Source organism: Rhyacophila brunnea, unplaced genomic scaffold, assembly GCF_057557595.1.
Source record: "Rhyacophila brunnea isolate RB1 unplaced genomic scaffold, BYU_Rbru_1.0 scaffold_13, whole genome shotgun sequence".
NCBI lineage: Eukaryota > Metazoa > Arthropoda > Insecta > Trichoptera > Rhyacophilidae > Rhyacophila > Rhyacophila brunnea.
In genome coordinates this window covers 18,910,173-18,929,962 of record NW_028232785.1, presented here as the reverse complement: position 1 = coordinate 18,929,962, position 19,790 = coordinate 18,910,173, and the positions used below count along the sequence as shown (strand labels likewise).

Here is a 19,790-nt window from a genome sequence, read left to right as displayed (position 1 = left end):
GATGTTTTAAGAGGCAGGAAGCTATTTCCTGGAACCCTCTTAACTCATTAGTGGCACAGGTGTCCATATGGACACATCAATTTTGTTGATGGTGTGACATGAATTTTTATATGTTTTAAAAATTGTTTATTTACATTTTTTATGTATCTGTAATATAACAGAGAATGAATAGTGAAAATAAAATTTTCATAATGTTTTTAAGTTTTGAGATAATAGCCGTGTCCATATGGACACGCGTGACACTTATGGATAATTTTTTTTGGTGGATTGTATGGTTTATTAGTAGAATTATTATAAAGTATTATAGTTTTCAATACACATTACACACAAGCTAATATTGCATTTTCTTCACTGCGTTCTGATTTCAGATGTTTCTTTTTCTTTCAAAAAATCAGTCACAGCGTCAATTTTTCTATTTTTTTGAATAAAATAATTTAACCCATTAAATCGTATATCTGCTAGAACCATTGATTTTGATGTACATAGTTTTGAATATCCATCCTATCAAGATCCATCAGCGTTCTTATTTACCACTTTTTTCCCGAAAAATTGATATTTTTTGCAGCTAGGTGTAATTGCGTGTAGAATCTCCAGTTGCAGTATAAAATATCAGATTGGTCTATCTATTTTCTTGCATTCCTAGATTTCACTTGTGTATCTGCTTTTAATTGTCTATGATTTAAATTATCGATTGTTCCACCACCATCCTCATCTGTTAAAACCGCAGGATCTGGTCGGTGGTGAGATCCATAAATAATAATATTATATTCGTCGACATTATCATCATCACTAGCTTCATAAAGTGCATTCAATGCATTACTTACCAGCATTTCTCTTTCTTCAATCTTAGACATATCCCAGAAACTAAATAAATTGACAAAATGAGAATATTAAATTTTATAAAAGATATAGTGATAACACTGATAACAAATCATAATTTAAATTTGTAGTGTTAAGTGGCACGCGTGTCCATATGGACACGCATTAATTCATTATGCAATAACACCACATAAACAAAAATAATTCCATTTCGTAATTACATATCATGAAAGTGAACACCTTTATAATGCATTCAATGACAGAAATATTATTCTTTGAAACAATATAATCAGAAAACCACGGTTACCTTTAACATAAGTCCATCATTTTTTAATCAAAATGGCTACTTTGACACTTGATATTAATTTAATATGTCAACTAGATTATTCAAATGACGAACAATTGAAGCAGTGTACTTATTTCAACTGACTAACGTTTATAAACCAAATTATTATTTTAAAATAACAATTAGGCAAAGTAAACTGTACTACAATAATTGCGTGTCCATATGGACACGGGTGACACTAACGTGAGCAATTGGGTCTGGCACTAAAGAGTTAAGGTGACTGTTAGAACGGAAACATGCATCCATACCTAATTTGACGCCAAGTCATGGACTCCCAAATTATAGCAGTACTAGTTACGCTTATAATATGCGACAGACGTGGTCAAAGTAGGAAGAGGTGATGCATTCTATGAGTCAAATAAAATAGCGTGCAGCTCGCTGTACTTTTTGGGGTTAAACTTCTATACCTATAGCTCGTAATCAATATCATTGTCACCAAAGTCTTATTCTAAATCATTGGTATGTACCTATCTAAGAAGAATAATTATTACTAAGTTTAAAGAAACATACACAACAAAGTTGTTGAACTCAACAATAGTGGCATTGAGTGACATACACCACTACTCCAAAAATGCTGTAGGTAGCTGTTTGATTGACCACTTTTAGACTACCTATTACTTACTGCGATATATGGAGAAATAATTGAACAACACTAAAGCCTCAATTACATTGAGCTTCTTTACGAGCTGTTTATTGGCGAATTTGAAAGCGGGCGATTCAGCTACTGCGATTTGATGATTACACACAAAACTTTCCATTCGCTGTGAAGCCACAAGCCAGCGACTATTTTGACAGAACGTAGTTCGTTTTTTTACCGGGAGGTTGCTACTACGCTCTACTGCGCAAACGCAGTAGGCCCTCTCCGGCGTGTAGCGTGTAAAGTTGACCGGCTTTCAACTTTTCTCGGTAGGGTGTTTACAACCAGCTTATTAGCTTATTCGATGATAACACTTGGCGACTTTACAGGCAGATTGTAAATTCGCCAATAAACAGCTCGTAAATAAGCTCAATGTAATTGAGGCTTAACACTGCTTTTGTACAAGACAGAGTGATGCTCAATTCTTCAATTTATGGTGTAAACCACCGCCATCTTCAGATTGAGTCGGCAATGTGTAAACTTAAAATATGCAAAAGGGGACTAACGCCATGGGCTCAACTAAGGTATGTTCAAAAAATAAATAACTTAAGTAATTACTCCATTTATAATGGCTATATTAAAAGAATTGGAAGAAGAAATTATTCTACGAAAACTAATGAACTTAACTAAAGATAGCTTGTTCAGACTTATCTCATATTTAGCGAGGTGGTGGGTGTCGCTACTCGACCGAAAAAATAGAACAAAATGGATTGTCTCGACTAAACAATTTTTCTAAATTACTCGACTAAATTTGTCTATTCATACACGTTTAGTTACTAAATTAATCGCCACTCGACTAATCCGAACTGGACTTAAAGGAGGTGATACTCAGCAGACAAATCTTTATAATAACTGGATTTATTCATTAAAAATCCATAACCATAAAACGTAAGAAGGGTGAAGGCAGGAGAAATAAGTAACATATTGTGAAACAAATTGTACACATATTTATTTTCCTACAAAATAGTAAACATAATCAAGATTTTTTCTATTGGTTATAATATATTCTCTTAGAAAGTGTTTTTCAAAATGATGTATTTTCAATAATTAGAATGATAAATTCTTAAATCTTGTGAATTATTCGTTGAATAAAAGAAATAGTTAATTATAAATTATTAGCAAGTGCAAGTAAGTTACATCTTAAAAAGTATTGGAGAAATCCACGACGTCGGTTAGTAATCGAAGTAATAGTTACCTACTTTGATTTAAGAAACAAAAATCGATTGCCAAAGTAGCTTGATTTGGAAGAGCGCTGATGAGTAGGTTTTAAAATTGACCAATAGTTAAAATTTGTCGCAATTAGTATGTCACTGCGTAGCATAGTGGTAATGCACGGATGGGGCGTAAACCCGGGAGATGCAGGGTTCGATTGCCCGCCGGGGTGGCTTATTTTTCTCAAAAAAAGATTTTTTTCTCTTGGTTATAATATATTTTCTCAGAAAAAGATTTTCAATAATCAAGGTCAATAAGAACCATGTAAAGATTTATATTCATGACGATCCTTTTTCACTAAAATGAGCCGTTTTCTGTGATTTCCTCACACTTGAATGGCCTTTCACCTAAATGAGTCGTTATTGTGATTAAATCGCATAGCTACATGAGAAATTACTTGCCTCACATTTAAATGCCATTTAATCTGAATGAATATTGTTGTGTTTCCATGTTATCAGTTCATTGTAGTTATTTCTTGATTTTTTTTTGCTATAAGATAATTTATTGGCTTGTTTTCCAATATACTTGATATACCTAATCATTCTTTTCATTTTCATAGCTATATTGTGAACTTCTTAAAAATAACAATAAAAAAAAATGAATTGCCGTTCACCAGAAAGATTCATTTCCCTGTTTATTTAATGCACTAAACCTTGTATACGAGTAATTTAAATCAACAGTCAACTTTGTCAATGATTTTCACATAGTTTAAAGTGACTTTTGATAACCAACTATTTTTCTTTATATAATATAAGAGTTAAATTAACCAAGTAATTCTAAAGACTTTCATATATAATATTATATAAAAACCTTTAGAATTACTCGGTTATTTTAACTCAAAAATGACAAAATTGCAAAATGTGATTTATACCTCTAGGCCACTCAATTTCCTTCCTTACATTTAAATTGTTTAAAACCAGAATGAGTCATTTTGTTTCTCGTATGTTATATTGTGAATGAGTATTATTTACATTCAACACAAATGAATGGCCTCCTTTCATCAGAATGTCTCATGTTGTGAAGTTTTATGTTATTGTACGACTTGTATGAGAAATTACAACGTACATTTACTTACGCGCTTTTTCACCAGTATGACGCATTTTGTGTGATTTTAAGCAAGCAGACGATTTACACGAGTATTTACATTCGTCACATTTAAACGGCTTTTCACTAGAATGACGCATTTTGTGTTTTTTCAATTTACTAGAGGTTGTGCATGAGTAATTACACTCCGCGCATTTGAATGGCTTTTCACCAGAATGAGTCATTTTATGTATTTTTAAGGAACTATACGTTGTAGACGAATAATCACATTCCGCACATTTAAAAGGCTTTTCATCAGAATGATTCATCATATGTAATTTTAAGCTACCAGGGGTCGTGCACGAGTAATTACATACTGAGCATTTAAATGGCGTTTCACCAGAATGTCTCCTTTTGTGTACTTTTAAGGCACCAGACGTTGTACATGAGTAATTACATTCTGTACATTTGAATGGCTTTTCACCAGTATGACTCATTATATGTGATTTTAAGTTTCCAGATGTTGTATATGAAAAATTACAATGTTCACATTTAAATGGCTTTTCTTCAGAATGACTTTTTTTGTGTAACTTCATGTTATAGTTTTGTCTGCAAGAGTAATTACATTCATCACATTTGATTGGCTTTTCCCCAGAATGAGTCATTTTGTGTATTTTTAAGCTACCAGACATTGAACATGAGTAATTGCATTCCGCACATTTGAATGGTTTTTCAGCAAAATGTGTCTTTCTGTGTAATTTCATCTTATAAATTTTCTTGCACGAGTAATTGCATTCACCACAATTGAATGTCCTCTCACCAGAATGAGTCATTGTGTGTAGTTTAAACTGACTGAATGGTATACATGAGAAGTCACATCTGCCACATTTAAATGGCTTTTCACCTGAATGAGACATTTTATGTAACTCCATTTGATCAGACTCTGCGCACGAGTATTTGCAAACATCACATTTAAAATGCATATCACCAGAATGACTCAATTTGTCTGATTTAAGTAATGGATTAGTGCGAATGTGTGAGGAATTATTTTCATCACATTTAAACGGCTTTACAAGCGATGGAGTCATTGCTGTTATATGCAATGCTTTGTGAAGTTTCTGCATGTCAGATGATGCAAAAACATCAAAGCATATAGAACAAACAAAATTTTCTTTATAAATGGAAGTTTTTTCTAATTTTATAACAGCCTCTAACAATCCAGAGTTTGTTAATTTTTCATTGCGACAGATGGCTAGATTTTTTGTTAATCTTTCATTGTATTCTTTGGGTTCTCTTTTGACGTTTCGTTCGTCAATATGTAGGTCATCGCGAGGTGCTTGTACCTCAGCCTTTATCCACGATGATCCAAGATTCGGAAAGTGGACTGTTACAGTACTAGCACCAAAAGCCTGAAAATAAACAAATAATCAAATATTAATACTATCGACCGAAGGAATTTGAATTTAAAATCGAATGGATTGTTTAGCTTTTAATTATAGTAAACTATTATGTCAAAATTGCTCTTCAAAGAAATAAAAAAAAATCGGTGTGTGTAACAAAACTTGTGATAAACTAGATTCTTCGACTAGCTCTTAATTACAATACTTAAATACACTTTAACTACTAAATTATATAAGTGTTTATCGTTGTTTTTATTTTTTAAGTAACAACTGCCACTATGACGTTTAATAGTTTGTTTACGTAAGGAATTGCAAATGGCCGACAATAATAAATTCGCTGCCTAGCAACGGAACAATTCTAAACTATAATATTATACTGTATAATCGTCACGATTGCAGTATCATTCTGTGGCGTAATGGTTGTGCGTTCGGTTGATAACCGAACAATCGTTAGTTTGAATCCAATCGAGTGTGTTTTTTTGTGTGAAAAAATAATGTATGTGTTACATGTCACACGTCAAAATACACTCTGATCTAATTTTCCAAACGCGCATAAAGAAGTATAACTTCAAAAAAAATACCCTTTTTATTTGACGACTAATTAACAAGACATTATTATATTAAACAAATACATTTTAAAAACACCTCAAAGAAATGATGTTTCACCTTTAGAAAGAATTCATTTTGAAAAAATACACCAGTTAACCTCGTCGCAATTATAGGTAGAGGGCATAGGTGCGGGTTAATTTTTTCTTTTTTCCAGTGGTTATTTATATATTTCTATGTTAATAAATAATTTATTTTGTCTGTATTTAAACTAAAAAATTCTTGAATTTATTCCTTATTTTAAACTACCTGCAGAAAATCGGTGTATATTTGCCATATCATTGCCCACTGAATAAGGAAGCCGATAAATTACACGACTGGTCTTACTTTTCGCCCCTCCCGTTGTCTATGGATGACCTGTCATTGTCTATAGAGTGCTCATACTGACGCGTCTGTCGTGTTCACTTGTCGGAGTATTCTTAGTTTCAGAGATCTTTCAGATTATTTTAACGTATCTTGGAGACCTTGTGTTATTAATAATTTGAACTGACGATCAAAGTTAGTAAACTTCCTCTGTGTATAATAATATCATAATACACTAGGACGTTTGTCAATGTGACAGTCGATTCTAAACGACAATAACTAATAGCTTATTCATACTCTTCAGTCATTATAGAATACCAAACTCTGCTTGCAAGTACGTTATCAATAAATAGTATGGCAGTGGACCACTCGTTGCTTGTGCAAAATGTTATGCTCAGGTTTTATTAATCTAAAGATGGCGGTGGCCACAATATAGAACCGGTACGCATTTATGCATAAATTTACTCACCTTATTTAGAGGACTGCAATCCTCATAAGAACAACCAGCTCGCGATTCTCCATTGTTTAAAGTCTCTTCGTCGACTTCGCATTTGAAGCCATTTTCTTTAATACCGGTCTCAGACTTAATATTCTGAAAAAACATCGATAATCGGCTTAATTGTCGGCTACGAGGCATCACGTGATGCTGAATTCGCTATCATATTATCTGGAGATATATCTAGGTATCCGTTTCTCTAACGAATGGGTTAGGAAGCAGACAGGAGTACGCGATGTAATAGACATTGCCAAACAGCTGAAATGGAGATGGGCGGGGCACATTGCTCACCGAAAGAACGGCCGCTGGACAAATGCCGTCATCCAGAGGTACCCAAGGGGCACAAAACGGCGACAGGTTCGCCCTAAAAGCCCCTGGATTGACGAACTGGTAAAGTTCGGCGGAAATACGTGGCAGCGAACGACACAGGACCGAGAGAGTTGGAAGAAGCTTGGGGAGGCCTTCGTCTAGCAGTGGATTGACCCGGCTGATGATGATGATATCTAGGTATATTTGACGGACGATTCAAGCTATACACAAGGAGGCATAACCGTCAAGGGTATTTAAGGAATGTGCCAAAATGAAGAAGTGATTCTAGACTCAGTATAAGTGTAAGGTGTGTGATGTTCCCCTGCACAAAGCATATTGGCGCGATCATGGGCCCCACATCGTGAAGCGGGGCCCCACATCGTGAAGCGGGCCCCCAGGCTAGGATCTTTGCCCCCCCCTTACCTATCGCTAATGATAAAGGTAGTGTGACGCTCTACAGTAGCGTTTTATAAATGGTGTATGCGGTAAAATTAATGTGTATGTATAGTGATTTATTGTATATTTTAATACATTCATGTGAATTATGGAGATGTCGAGTATTGATACACAATTAAAAATTGTATCGTACAACCATATAACTTTAAATAATAATATTATTGAAGGAAAAGAGCACCGCAGGCGACTTTTTTTACTTTAAAGCAAATTTCCGTCAGCCCCCCCCCCCCCTTGTGGGGGCCATGGGCGCGATACTATAACTTAGGTGTTTTGAAGATAAGTATGTTACATTCTCAAATCTTGTAAATTATTTTTTGAATAATATAAATGGTATATCATTCTTTTTGTCAGCTCCGAGGAGTCATGTGATGCTGAATTCGCTGTCAGATTATCTGTAGGTAAATATGTTTAGGCACATTTGACAGGCGATTTCAGCGACAGAGAAAAAGGCATACCCGTCAAGGGTATCTAAGGTATGTGCCAAAATAGTATGATGTTCGTTTGCACAACATTAGTTGTTGGCAGAAATATCACACATTCAGTAAGTATTAAACTGTATTATATTGTTCCTGCAAGTTTCATTTAAATAGTACCGACCAAGGCCTGAACAAAAACGATGTAGAAGTGCGAGTGAGAAAGTATTCGGCACCCTTATAATCTTTGCGACACGCGCTAGAGTAAGATAACAGGTTAACAGAAGTGCGAGATGATTTTCTGTGGTGTCGCCGCCAAATCTTAGTTTGTTGCTTAAATATGCGTCGATAACCTGCAAGCGCGTGTTGCTAAAATTGATATTTTTTGTGTTAAACACAAAGTCAGTTGTAAATATCTTTAGTTAATTAAGTAGAAAAGATGGTTCTGTGTGTTGTATTAAAATGTGGTAGCCGCACTGATAAGCAAGAAGATGGTATTACGTTTCATAGGTAAGTTGATACATGTTCGTGACAATTTATTTGTATATTATTATATTTTTTTAATATCAGTGACCTAGTGTTTCTTTAAAATAACGTAAATTATGAATATCTTTACCAAATGGTTGCATTTTGACCGCTTAAAAATACTATATAACGTAAAAAAAATAGAAAATTATATTTTAATTCTGAGCGTCTAGTGCGAGCACTTTGGGCGAGCACTAGCGAAATGGTCTATGGTCTCAAACATTTGTGTACGAATGCGTTTACTCGTCCACAAACCAAACACACGGCACGCAGTTTCATTTAGTAATGCAATGGGTGACGTCTGGATGTATCTATAGTCTAAATTACCGACCATAAATAACCCAATAACCTAAAATCACAAAATGTGTATGTGTAGGTACATAACTTCTAAATTGTCAGTGTTAATGAATTTATCGAGACGAGGCGGTTTAACAATATAATATACATTTCCGATGCTTTTACGAAGCTTTACTAGCCTTTGGCACGCAGAATGATGAACATAATATTATATGTAATTTTTTAGTTTTTCGACACGTGAGCATAAAAACTGTATGCAGTCTATGCATTTTCTAGATATGTCAGTCAATTATTATTGTCTCTTTTTCAAGCAATGTTTCCTGTCCATTATCTATTATCGCAATTACATAGTGGAATCTCAGATATTGCGTTTGAATAATACCTACTGTCAAAATTGACAATTCTTTGGGATCGAACGAACTAGGTACCCAATCGCGATAGTAGGTACCTGTTCGATATTAAGCAAATCCTAACCATTGAATAACGGTGAAATTACATAAAAAACGGAAATCTAATAATATGACTTTCTGTTAAACGTAATATAGATGGTAGGTATTAAAAAAAAATACACGAAATGATAACTAACCATACTGTTGAAACCGATGTGTGTAGGTTGAACCAGGTGACTATCTTCAAAACATGGGCCATTGTCAATTATTGGTGAAGTGTTTAGTTCATATAGGATGTCACTGGGCTCTGGCTTTACGTCAACCGAAGGTTCTATTTTCACCTGTAAATAACGAAAATAATGTATAAGATGTACATTATTTAAATTTATTTGAAATTTAATACTCCAGCAGAACCGAATGCCGACCGTTCAATGTTTACATTTTGACAATGTTTACATATTCACAGATGGGCTAACATGGATTAAGAATGTAAGCTTTTATAGAATATGTAAGAATGTTTGTTTATGTTGTGAATTTGCCGATTACAAATGAAACTTTACAGAGAACATTTACAATTTCAAGAAACAAGACACTAGGTATCCAAATAAATGCACAACATTATTGCCCAGTTGTCAAATAAACATAGCCTTACTTCATTTTGTCGATGAGCGAAATAATTGTATTCTTCCTTTAAGTTTGGCATGTCCGTCGGCATTTTGTCATGGACACTGTTCTCTGGGTTATTATGACAATCTATGTTAGGTTCTTCCTCGTCGTAATCGACCGGTTCCGTTTTTACGTCCATTTTTAACAGTGAGATAACAAAAATGTCGGGTCTATGACGCCAATTGACAGACGGACTCGGCAGTATTGCCAGTATGTTTAATAATTGCATTGTTGCTATATTTTCGAAATGGACGTAAAGTCAATAAGAGACCATTTTTAGACAGAATTCAGATCTAAAGTACCTAGGTACGCTAATGGCCGCTTTTTTTAAACAAAATCCAAATAAAGTAATAAACGAACTATTTTTTTTTATTATTTTAGATATATTATGCCGAGCTACTTTAGCGGTTTTTTTTATCTACCTATTGTTAACTTTTTTTCCGGATTTTCAAATTTATAGTATTTTGGTCTTTTATCAATTATGTAAGCGGTTCAAATACTATAAATTATATAGAGCGGTTGTCATTGCTGAATCATATTATTGTACCTATTTAATCACGACTGTCAGTCGATTCACCGACATACCATAATTATTATTGTTACAAGCAACTGCCTGAGATATTTTTGCGTTAATTAAACTTCGTAATATAGCTACCTATATTGTATTTTTCAGAATCTGTCACTGACATAATATTCTTGTATGTTGTCGCAGTGGCAATGCAGACGTTTTGTCTATGACCAAGAGTTACGTGAATTGTCTATTGTCACACATGTCAATCTACTTTGTGACATTTTGCGCTGACTAAACTTCGTAAAATGGATGTGAAATACGAACTAGATGATTTTGAATCTGACTCAGAAGCACGGCAATGGTTTGATGTTACAACAATGCATCCAAACAATCCGGTTACAAAAATTTGTATAAAGCAGGAGAATGCTTACGATGCCAACAGCACTATTGAGGTTAGGTTTTCCAAACTTATTAAGCGTCATTGACATTGAGCTACTTTACGACCTGCTTGTTGGCGAATTTACAATCTGCCTGTAAAGTCGTCCAGTGTCATCATCGAACAAGCTAACAAGCAGATTGTAAACAATCTACCGAGAAAAGTTGAAAGCCGGTCAACTTTACACGCTACACGCTGGCGTGTGGGCCTACTGCGTCTGCGCAGTAGAGCGTAGTAGCGACCTCCCGGTAAAAAAATGAACTACGTTCTGTCAAAATAGTCGCTAGCTTGTTGGCTTCTCAGCGAATGGATATTTTTGTGTGTTATCATCACAATCGCAGTAGCTGAATCGTCCGGTTTTAAATTCGCCAACAAACTGCTTGTAAAGTAGCTCAATATCATTGACGGATTAATCATTGTAAGATTGTCCTTTTCTACGTTGAACTGGTTTCTTACTAATGCAAATAAAACAGTTGGGTGACATATTGAACTTTACTATCTGAAACAATATGTAATTATTAATAAATTATACATCATTGTATTGACACTTCATAACGATTATTTGACAGTAATCTACCTACCTATAGGTTCTGCGTCTCGGTTGCCGCCGGTTAACTTCTTTCATTCATTTCAAGACAGCTCGCTGCCTGATTTCCAGGTTATTCTATTTCATATTTTAAAAAATTACTTTTTAATGCCATTTTGTTCTATTTCCAGAACTCTGTTTAACCCATTAGGTAGAATATGAAAAATATCAACGCATTTGTCAATAATCTCGAAAATAAATTATTCTTTTATATGCAGTACACAGTTTTTAATACATATAGGTTGTGCCATTATTTCAATATGAACTTTCAAATTGCTCTCCTGAACGTTTTACTGAAAGTGATATAGAATAATAACCTGGAAATCAGGCAGCGCGCTGTTGAACGTTTATTATTAATAGGTAAACAGTATTGACCCGTCGTAATAAGTGACAGGCAGAAACGTGTTTGTGCTCTACTATTGCCGACTCAAGAATTAATTCAATAATTTATTTAAAGATGGCGCTGGGTGAATACCCTACCATCCAGCATGACTTGGCAAGAAACCATTAATTTATAACTACAATGTATATTGCAACATAATATTGTTAAAATTCCAAAACAAGCGATTTATGTGAGTCAATCAAATTTCAACAGAAAGCCAATTTAGAAAAATAACATAATAATTAAATTATTCAATAATATCGCAAATTAATAAATAATGCTATGTAAGTTTACCATGATATGTACAAAAGTTGTTTGTATGAAAATCAATCTTTCTCAATTATTAAAACTGCATCATAATTCTTCAAATTAAAATCAATTGTTTTTAATTTATGAGACGAATCATGCATTGCACAATAAACCTCATAAGCATGATTATCAAAAATATTCAAGTTTTTCTATTCTAAAGCATTTTCTATTGTATCGAATCAATACAAAACACTCAGTAGAAGAAAGCAACATAGTCTTTCAGTTATCAAAGGTTGAACCGTAAGGTTATCGTCACACCTCGCCCGATCAAACATCGCAATTCATCAGAACGCATTCCGGTGATTTCACCCCTCTAAATTGTTATTTGTAAACTTATCTGTAATCATTAAATTAATATTTATTTGGAAGGAGATAATAAAACCAGGGTTCATTTCATTCACGCACCAAATTCTGAGTTATTCCTTGGAGTGAACCAACCCTGCCTGTTCCTTATTCCATCTCACTTCCGAAACTAATATAAGTGTAAACACGTACTATACAATACTTTCTGTCCTGTTTTTCAGAGTCCTGTAACAAGCCTCGCTGGTATAAAGAGTGAGATTATTTCGCTCCGAGTTAATTTCAAAGAAGAATTTGTCAAAGACAGTGATCCGCAACCTGGCTGCTCATCTACAAAATGCGAGCAAATAAATCAGGTGTTTACCTACGTGTACAATATTTTATTACTATTTTAAATATGTACCTACACACATATTGTGTAATACAGAGGCGAAGGGTGGCTGTTTAGATCTGCTATAAATAGTGCACACTAAACTTTGTCAGTTAGGTATGCATATTTGTTTTCATTAAAATCAGACTATAATTTACAAACAGTGTTGGTTAGTTTTTTAAATTCAATTAAACTGCGAAACCAAGCCATAATATATAATAGTAAAAAAATACTCGTCTATCTATAAAATATCTAAAATTATGCAATTAAATCATACATAACTTTGAATATTTGAAAGTTAAAACAATATTTTTTATCTAGTATAGTTTGGTTTAGGCAGGGCTAAATTTATTTTTAAAAACTAACCAATACCATTTGTAAATACTCTATAAAACAAATACTTACATATGATTAACAATGTTTAATGTGCACTATTTATGGCGAATCGTAACAGCCTACCTCCGCCCTTCGCTACTGGTGTATTATACATCGTGTTTGAATGCGATTATATCTATTAGTCACCGTTATTATTATATCATTGGATACAAATTGTATTTTGTAAGAATATGTTTTATATAAATTAAACGTAACGAACAAAAGGGTTGGTATGTTAAATGATGATGATGGATTTTACACTCTTTCGGTTCCTTGTTTTAGGATACTAGGTTTGTAAAAAGAACTGCCGTTTATTTATGAGTATATTGGTATTTTATTATTGACATTCATTAAGTGTCTAATTAAGTAAAATAATTGAAAGAAATGGAGTCCCGGTGAAATACCTAAACCGATAACAGGGTATGCCTCTACAAATAGGGATTTTTTTAAATTATTTTAAAAGATAGCTCATTTCCCAGTGAATTTTTCTACCAAGAAATCAGTCACTAATTTTCAAGAACGACGAGTATGTTCTGACACGAAGTCCGAAGCAAACATGTGAATCCTCAGTCCGATTGCCCTTATTTAGAATGCATGACAGTAAATAAACTAGCTTTATTCACAATAATATTCTATGAATTTTAAACAATATGGCTAGTGTAATTTGCACTCAGAAAGGAGTACCAGCTGCTGCTAAAAATATCAGTGGCGAAGGGCGACTTTTGGAAAGATGTAGATTGTGGAGTAACCACGCTTGTCAGATCTATTTAAGGGAAATAAGAAGATCACCCAATATTACTACTGATGAATAGGTACGCTAAATCGATGAAATTTCAAAAGCTAAATTAATTTATAAATAAGCAATTAGTTTGAATTATGTATTTTCCTAAACATTTATAAACGTAAAATATATTACCTATCATCTTTAAAAATATCCGTTGTTGTGTATAATATGTTCCAAACAATTTATAATTTAACCCGTAAAACTAGACATTTTAAAATACTTCTATATTTAAAACACAGACTTAGGTATAAATAACCGATAAATAAAAATCGTGACATAAATTATTTTATATTTTTACCAACAATCAATATTTATATGTGATTGAATACCATAGAAATTATCTTCTTATTAATTTTTATTTTGAATAAATGTGCTCCAGCGGATGTAAGCGCTAACTAAACAACCTATGATTTCGGAATAAAAAGCCAGATAGTGATCGGCGCCACGATACTGAAGTCATACAAAACAGATCTCGAAAAAGGATCGAATTAATTCATAATATAGTTGAATCCAGGCGGCGCTAGTCATGGTTATTGGTTATAAACCTCACTAAATAAAATAAAACTTCTAAATTCTGATGATAGATGACTCTCAATTGGCTTGGAGTTTTCAGTGTATTTATTTATTATAAATTAAATTATTAACTTGATCTATTTTTCTTAGAAGGTAGGCTTTAAATAATCGCCTACTATAGAGCCTTCGCCACTAAAAAATATAAAGGTCGTCAGCGAATATTTATGCTTAGATTAAGATTCTCTAGTAAACATAGATGGGTGACTGGTGTCTTTTATGTATCCTCACAAAATCAATACAAGTAGTCGGATTCCGATCAATGAAGAATCGTCTAAAATAATTTATTTAACTTCCAAGTGAATTCAAGTACTGAAAATTTATCGACTTACAGTAAAGTTTCTTTCTCTAAATTTTATTCCCCCTACATGTCAAGAGTCTTACATATCTTCAGTGTTTTATTTTTTAAATAATATTCTCTCATATAGGTACTATGTCATTTTACAACGTTTTTATTAGGTCGTATTCTTATTTGTCCGGTGGTTGTTTATCCTGTACAAATCTTGCAAGCGATTTTTAACTAACTTCCCGACTAGCTAGACATTTAAAACTTTTAGAATATATCAAAACACGATGCCAATACATTTTTTTAAAATACTTTTAGTTATCTTTAAGTAGAATTGAATTCATTTTCAGTTAATTCTGTTTTGTATGTAAAGTTATTTTGGAAGAAATCCGTAATCCAATCCACTATTATTGGTTGCTAAGGGTCTGGGGTCCTAGCAACTAAATTATTAATATATACGTGCGTTACTATGGAAATCAATATGAGTGTCAAAATGACATTTCAGTATTATTTCTATCAAATACAATTTTTTTTCATCGTTTAAGCTAGTCAAGTCAAATTTATATGATTCAACAGAAAATTTAAAAACGTATATAAAAAGTTCTTTTTATCTTGTAATTATTTTGTTTTAATATTAATGCAATACTTCGCGTTCTTTTAGTTGATTCCTGCAACCACTGCCATCCCCAATTCCGATTGTCTTGGATTGTCAGAGAAGATATTTGGAGTACAAGAATCATACGATGAAATACAGATTGACGATGAAGACTTTAAAAAAGAATTTGGGGTATATGGAACCTTTACTAATATAGTCAGTCGCAATGCTAAATATAAGCAAATACAGTCTAATTTCGCAGATCCTAAATTATTTGTAGCTGTTATAAAGTTGGAGAAAAAACTGTTTAACAACAAAAATTTTGTTTGCAGTTTTTGTTTTGATTTTTTTGCATCGTTATCTCTATTGAAGTTTCACAAAGCGGGTCATGAAAAATTATTAACCGAAAAGAAGGCTGATTGCTTAAGCATTAAATCTGATATCAAGAATCTAAACAAAAAAGAAAAAACTAATGGTAAAAAACAGTTTAATTGTAATCAGTGTGACTACTTCAGCATTCAATATGCTTCTTTGAAACTACACAAAATGAATCACTCTGGTGAAAGGCCATTTAAATGTGACGAATGTGAATACTCATCTAAACAACCAAGTACCATGAAATTACACAAAATGGCTCATTCTGGTGAAAAACTATTTAAATGTAACCAGTGTAATTACTCTTCTAAAACATCATATGCGATGAAATTACATAAAATGACTCATTCTGGTGAAAAGCCATATATTTGTAATCAATGTGATTACTCTTGTATACAATCTCGTAATATGAAAATACATAAAATGACTCATTCTGGTGAAAAACCATTTAACTGTGACCAATGTAATTACTCTTGTATAACATCTAGTGCGATGAAATTACACAAAGTGAATCATTCTAGTGAAAGGCCATTTAATTGTGACCAGTGTAATTACTCTTGTACAACATTTAGCGCGATGAAATTACACAAAATGACTCATTCTGGTGAAAAGCCATTGAAATGTGACCAGTGTAATTACTCTTGTATAACATCTGGTAACATGAAATTACACAAAATGAATCATTCTGGTGAAAAACGATACAATTGTGACCAATGTAATTACTCGTCTATAACATCTAGTGATATGAAAAAACACAAAATGACTCATTCTAGTGAAAAGCCATTCAAATGTGGTCAATGTAATTACTCGTGTATTGCATCTATTAGGATGAAAAATCACAAAATGACTCATTCTAGAGAAAAACTTTTTAATTGTGACTGATGTTATTTACTCTTTTATTACTTCTCGTAATATGAAATTACACAAAGTGACTCATTCTGGTGAAAAACCGTCACTACGCTTTCGATGTGATTACTCATGTCATCATACAATTTCATTATTATAGATAGACCATACCTCTTTATCGTGTCAAAAATTTTATTTGAGTTTGTTATACATCGCTTTCGAAACTAAAATTAATTCGATTTTATTATGGCTTCAATTGCTTTCCGCTTCATAAATTTTCTTATCCTACATGGTTGAGTTGTTTCTTTTGTGTAAACTAATAAAATTATATCACCAGTCATATTATGTATTTATTACTTAACATATCTATATTATACAATAAAACATGTTTGTTTGTTTGATTTTGAGTTGGCAAGCAATTGTGTTTCTTATTTATTCAATATTCAAATAAAAGATTGTTATTATGGCATTACAGCGATTGGGCAATACGCCATAATACATAATAAAATACAAATTATAAAAATGACCTAATTACACATAATAACCAATATAACAATAAAGTGTGTGCTTATATAGATATTAAAGTAAAATTATAAAAACAATTATAAATTTAACCTATTCAACACGTCCACAAACATGATATTCCTTGTTAATAAAAATAACTCAACCTTTATGGTGCCATCAAATAAGTTAATCGCATAAAAAGAAATGCTTTAGAGGAGCAACCACTCTTCGGGTGACAAGGATTGCATTGATAGTATACCCACAAGACAACTAGTCGTTTTTACATTTTATTGTTCATATTCATTTTATTATCATGAGGAAAGAATCCGCATGTACTATGGTAGAGAAATTCAATAAAATATCTTTTGTGGACTCGATCCAATTATGCGTGTATCCAAGTTTCAGGGGTGGTTCTACCTACTTTAAGTGTTCACAGGGACCATCCCTACATACTTATCATGTCAAAAATACACGTAGGTATGATATTTTTGTATTTTTATTGAAAATTATATTAATTATGTACAATATGATTAATATAAATACTTAATTTATTTCATACATCTCAACTCGTTGGTCGTTTATTGATATATTTATTATTTTTATATACTTAAATAAATTAATCAAATATAATAAATTAAATACGCACAATAACGCGGTGACTCATTAAGAAAACTAGTAAGGGTCAGTCTCTCGATTACCGTGATCACTCTACTCTGTCCAATCCCGTTGCCACGGTACTTACAAATCTCATTCAACACAGGACTTGAATGCATTATCATTAGTTTAAGCATATTAGGGATGGATTCGAAGAACCCTGAGGTGAGTTTATTCCATTTTAATTGCATCAAAATACTGATATTTGTTCTGAAAACAGTATTTAACACATAAAATTACCCTCAATCATCATCAGCCTGAATCTATCCATTGCTGGATGAAGGCCTCTTCAAGCTTCTTCTACTTCTCTCGGTTTTGTGCATTGCGTTGCCACGTACTTCCGCAGAACTTTATCATTTCATCCAGCGGCCTCTAGATCTACCTTGAGGACGTTATCTACTTCTTGGATACCACTGAATAACTAGATTTTTCCAACGATTGTCTCTTCTTCGAGCTATGTGTCCAGCCCATCTCCATTTTAGGCTTTTAATAAACTCTATTACATCGCAAACCCTGCTACCTTATCCACTCATTCATCTTTTTGTCCTTTCGCGTTATGCCCAGCATGCACCTCTCCATACCAGGTTGTGGTACTTTAAGTTTCTGGATCTCTCTTTTACTTAGGGTCCATGTTTCACACGCATATGTGATCACGGGAAGCACACACTGGTTGAACACTTTGTGCTTTAAGCTAAATTACATTCAATACCCATTATTAAAAACCTTATTAATATAAGTGGCTTGGTATATAATGTATTAGTAGGTATATATGTAATTAAAGTGTGTAGGTATATTTTGTTAGTAATAACAAAACCCCACCACCTAAAAATTCGTTAGGCCGCCAATGTCAAGCTTGAAAGTAAACAGGATAAGTATATAACAACTCAATAATTGATCGGTTTCTTCAATTTATAACAATAATAAATACATGAAGAAGTCAAGAAATTAACCACGGAACTTAAGTGGGTAGCATGGCCCCCACAAGGGAGGGGGAGGCTGACAGGGTCCTAGCCTGGGGGCCCGGCTCAGGAGGGGCCCGGTGAGGTGAGTCGACCAGATAAGTGAGATAAACACACATCACAAATTTGCTTTACTAGTAAAAAAAAGTCGCCTGCGCTATTTTCCTATAATACTATTAAGTATTATTTAAAATTATGTGTTTGTACGGTACGATTTTTAATTGTGTATAATACTCGACAACTCCATAATTCAAATGGACGAATTAAAATATACAAAAAACACTAAATATATACATTAATTTTACCGCGTACACCATTTGGCAAACGTTACTGTAAAGCGTCACACAGCCTTTATCCTTAGCGATAGGTAGGTGGGCCCGCCAACGATCCTAGCCTGGGAGCCCGCTTTTGGATGTGGGGGCCATGGTAGGTAGTACCCACCGCTTCCAAGATTTTTAAAAACTAGATGGCATATCATTACTCTGAGGACAGCATAGTTTTATTTATGAGTTTTCTATTTTAGAAAAGGAGCTTTGGTATTCCCTCTCACTGTCTTTGATATTTATGATGACATCGTCTTCTGTTTGTTACTTCGGATGATAAAAACTACGGATGGTTGTATAGAAAAACCATGAGTTTTAATTACTGGAGTTTATTTATTACAGTTGTTTCATTATGACGTTACATTGTGAAAGGTATACTTAAACAAATTTAGGTGGTTTTTACATGTTCGCTTTTTTAATGCAGATGCACTACTTAGCCGACTCTCACATTATAAATACTCGTCTGCCTGCAACGTGTTGAATACGTCGATATAACGTCATCGTTATTTACAAAACACACGTTGCCAAATGGAACTCCCCAGATTAGTCGAATGCGACTTTTTGGTTTGAAAAAAAAAACATAATATCGTCGATAATTTTTTACAAACACGTATCTCAATTTTTGTCAGTTTTGAGTTGTTTGGTGTAATGAATTCAGAATTTGAATACGCACATATTCCACTAACACGTGTCTCAAAACATATTTTATAACATAATAGATTTAAGCA

The 19,790-nt window shown here is 33.2% G+C and overlaps 2 long non-coding RNA genes across 2 annotated transcripts; one reads left to right on the top strand and one right to left on the bottom strand.

The window, feature by feature from the left end:
• Nucleotides 1-2,728: 2,728 nt before the first annotated feature.
• On the bottom strand, nucleotides 2,729-10,097 carry LOC147076790 (uncharacterized). Its single transcript, XR_015069364.1, has 4 exons — nucleotides 9,884-10,097; nucleotides 9,429-9,572; nucleotides 6,816-6,938; nucleotides 2,729-5,446 (listed from the first exon to the last, which is right to left on the bottom strand). It is a non-coding gene; the product is annotated as an uncharacterized LOC147076790 (long non-coding RNA).
• A 462-nt stretch (nucleotides 10,098-10,559) lies between these two features.
• On the top strand, nucleotides 10,560-17,039 carry LOC147076789 (uncharacterized). Its single transcript, XR_015069365.1, has 3 exons — nucleotides 10,560-10,860; nucleotides 12,646-12,777; nucleotides 15,468-17,039. It is a non-coding gene; the product is annotated as an uncharacterized LOC147076789 (long non-coding RNA).
• The last annotated feature ends 2,751 nt before the right edge of the window (nucleotides 17,040-19,790 follow it).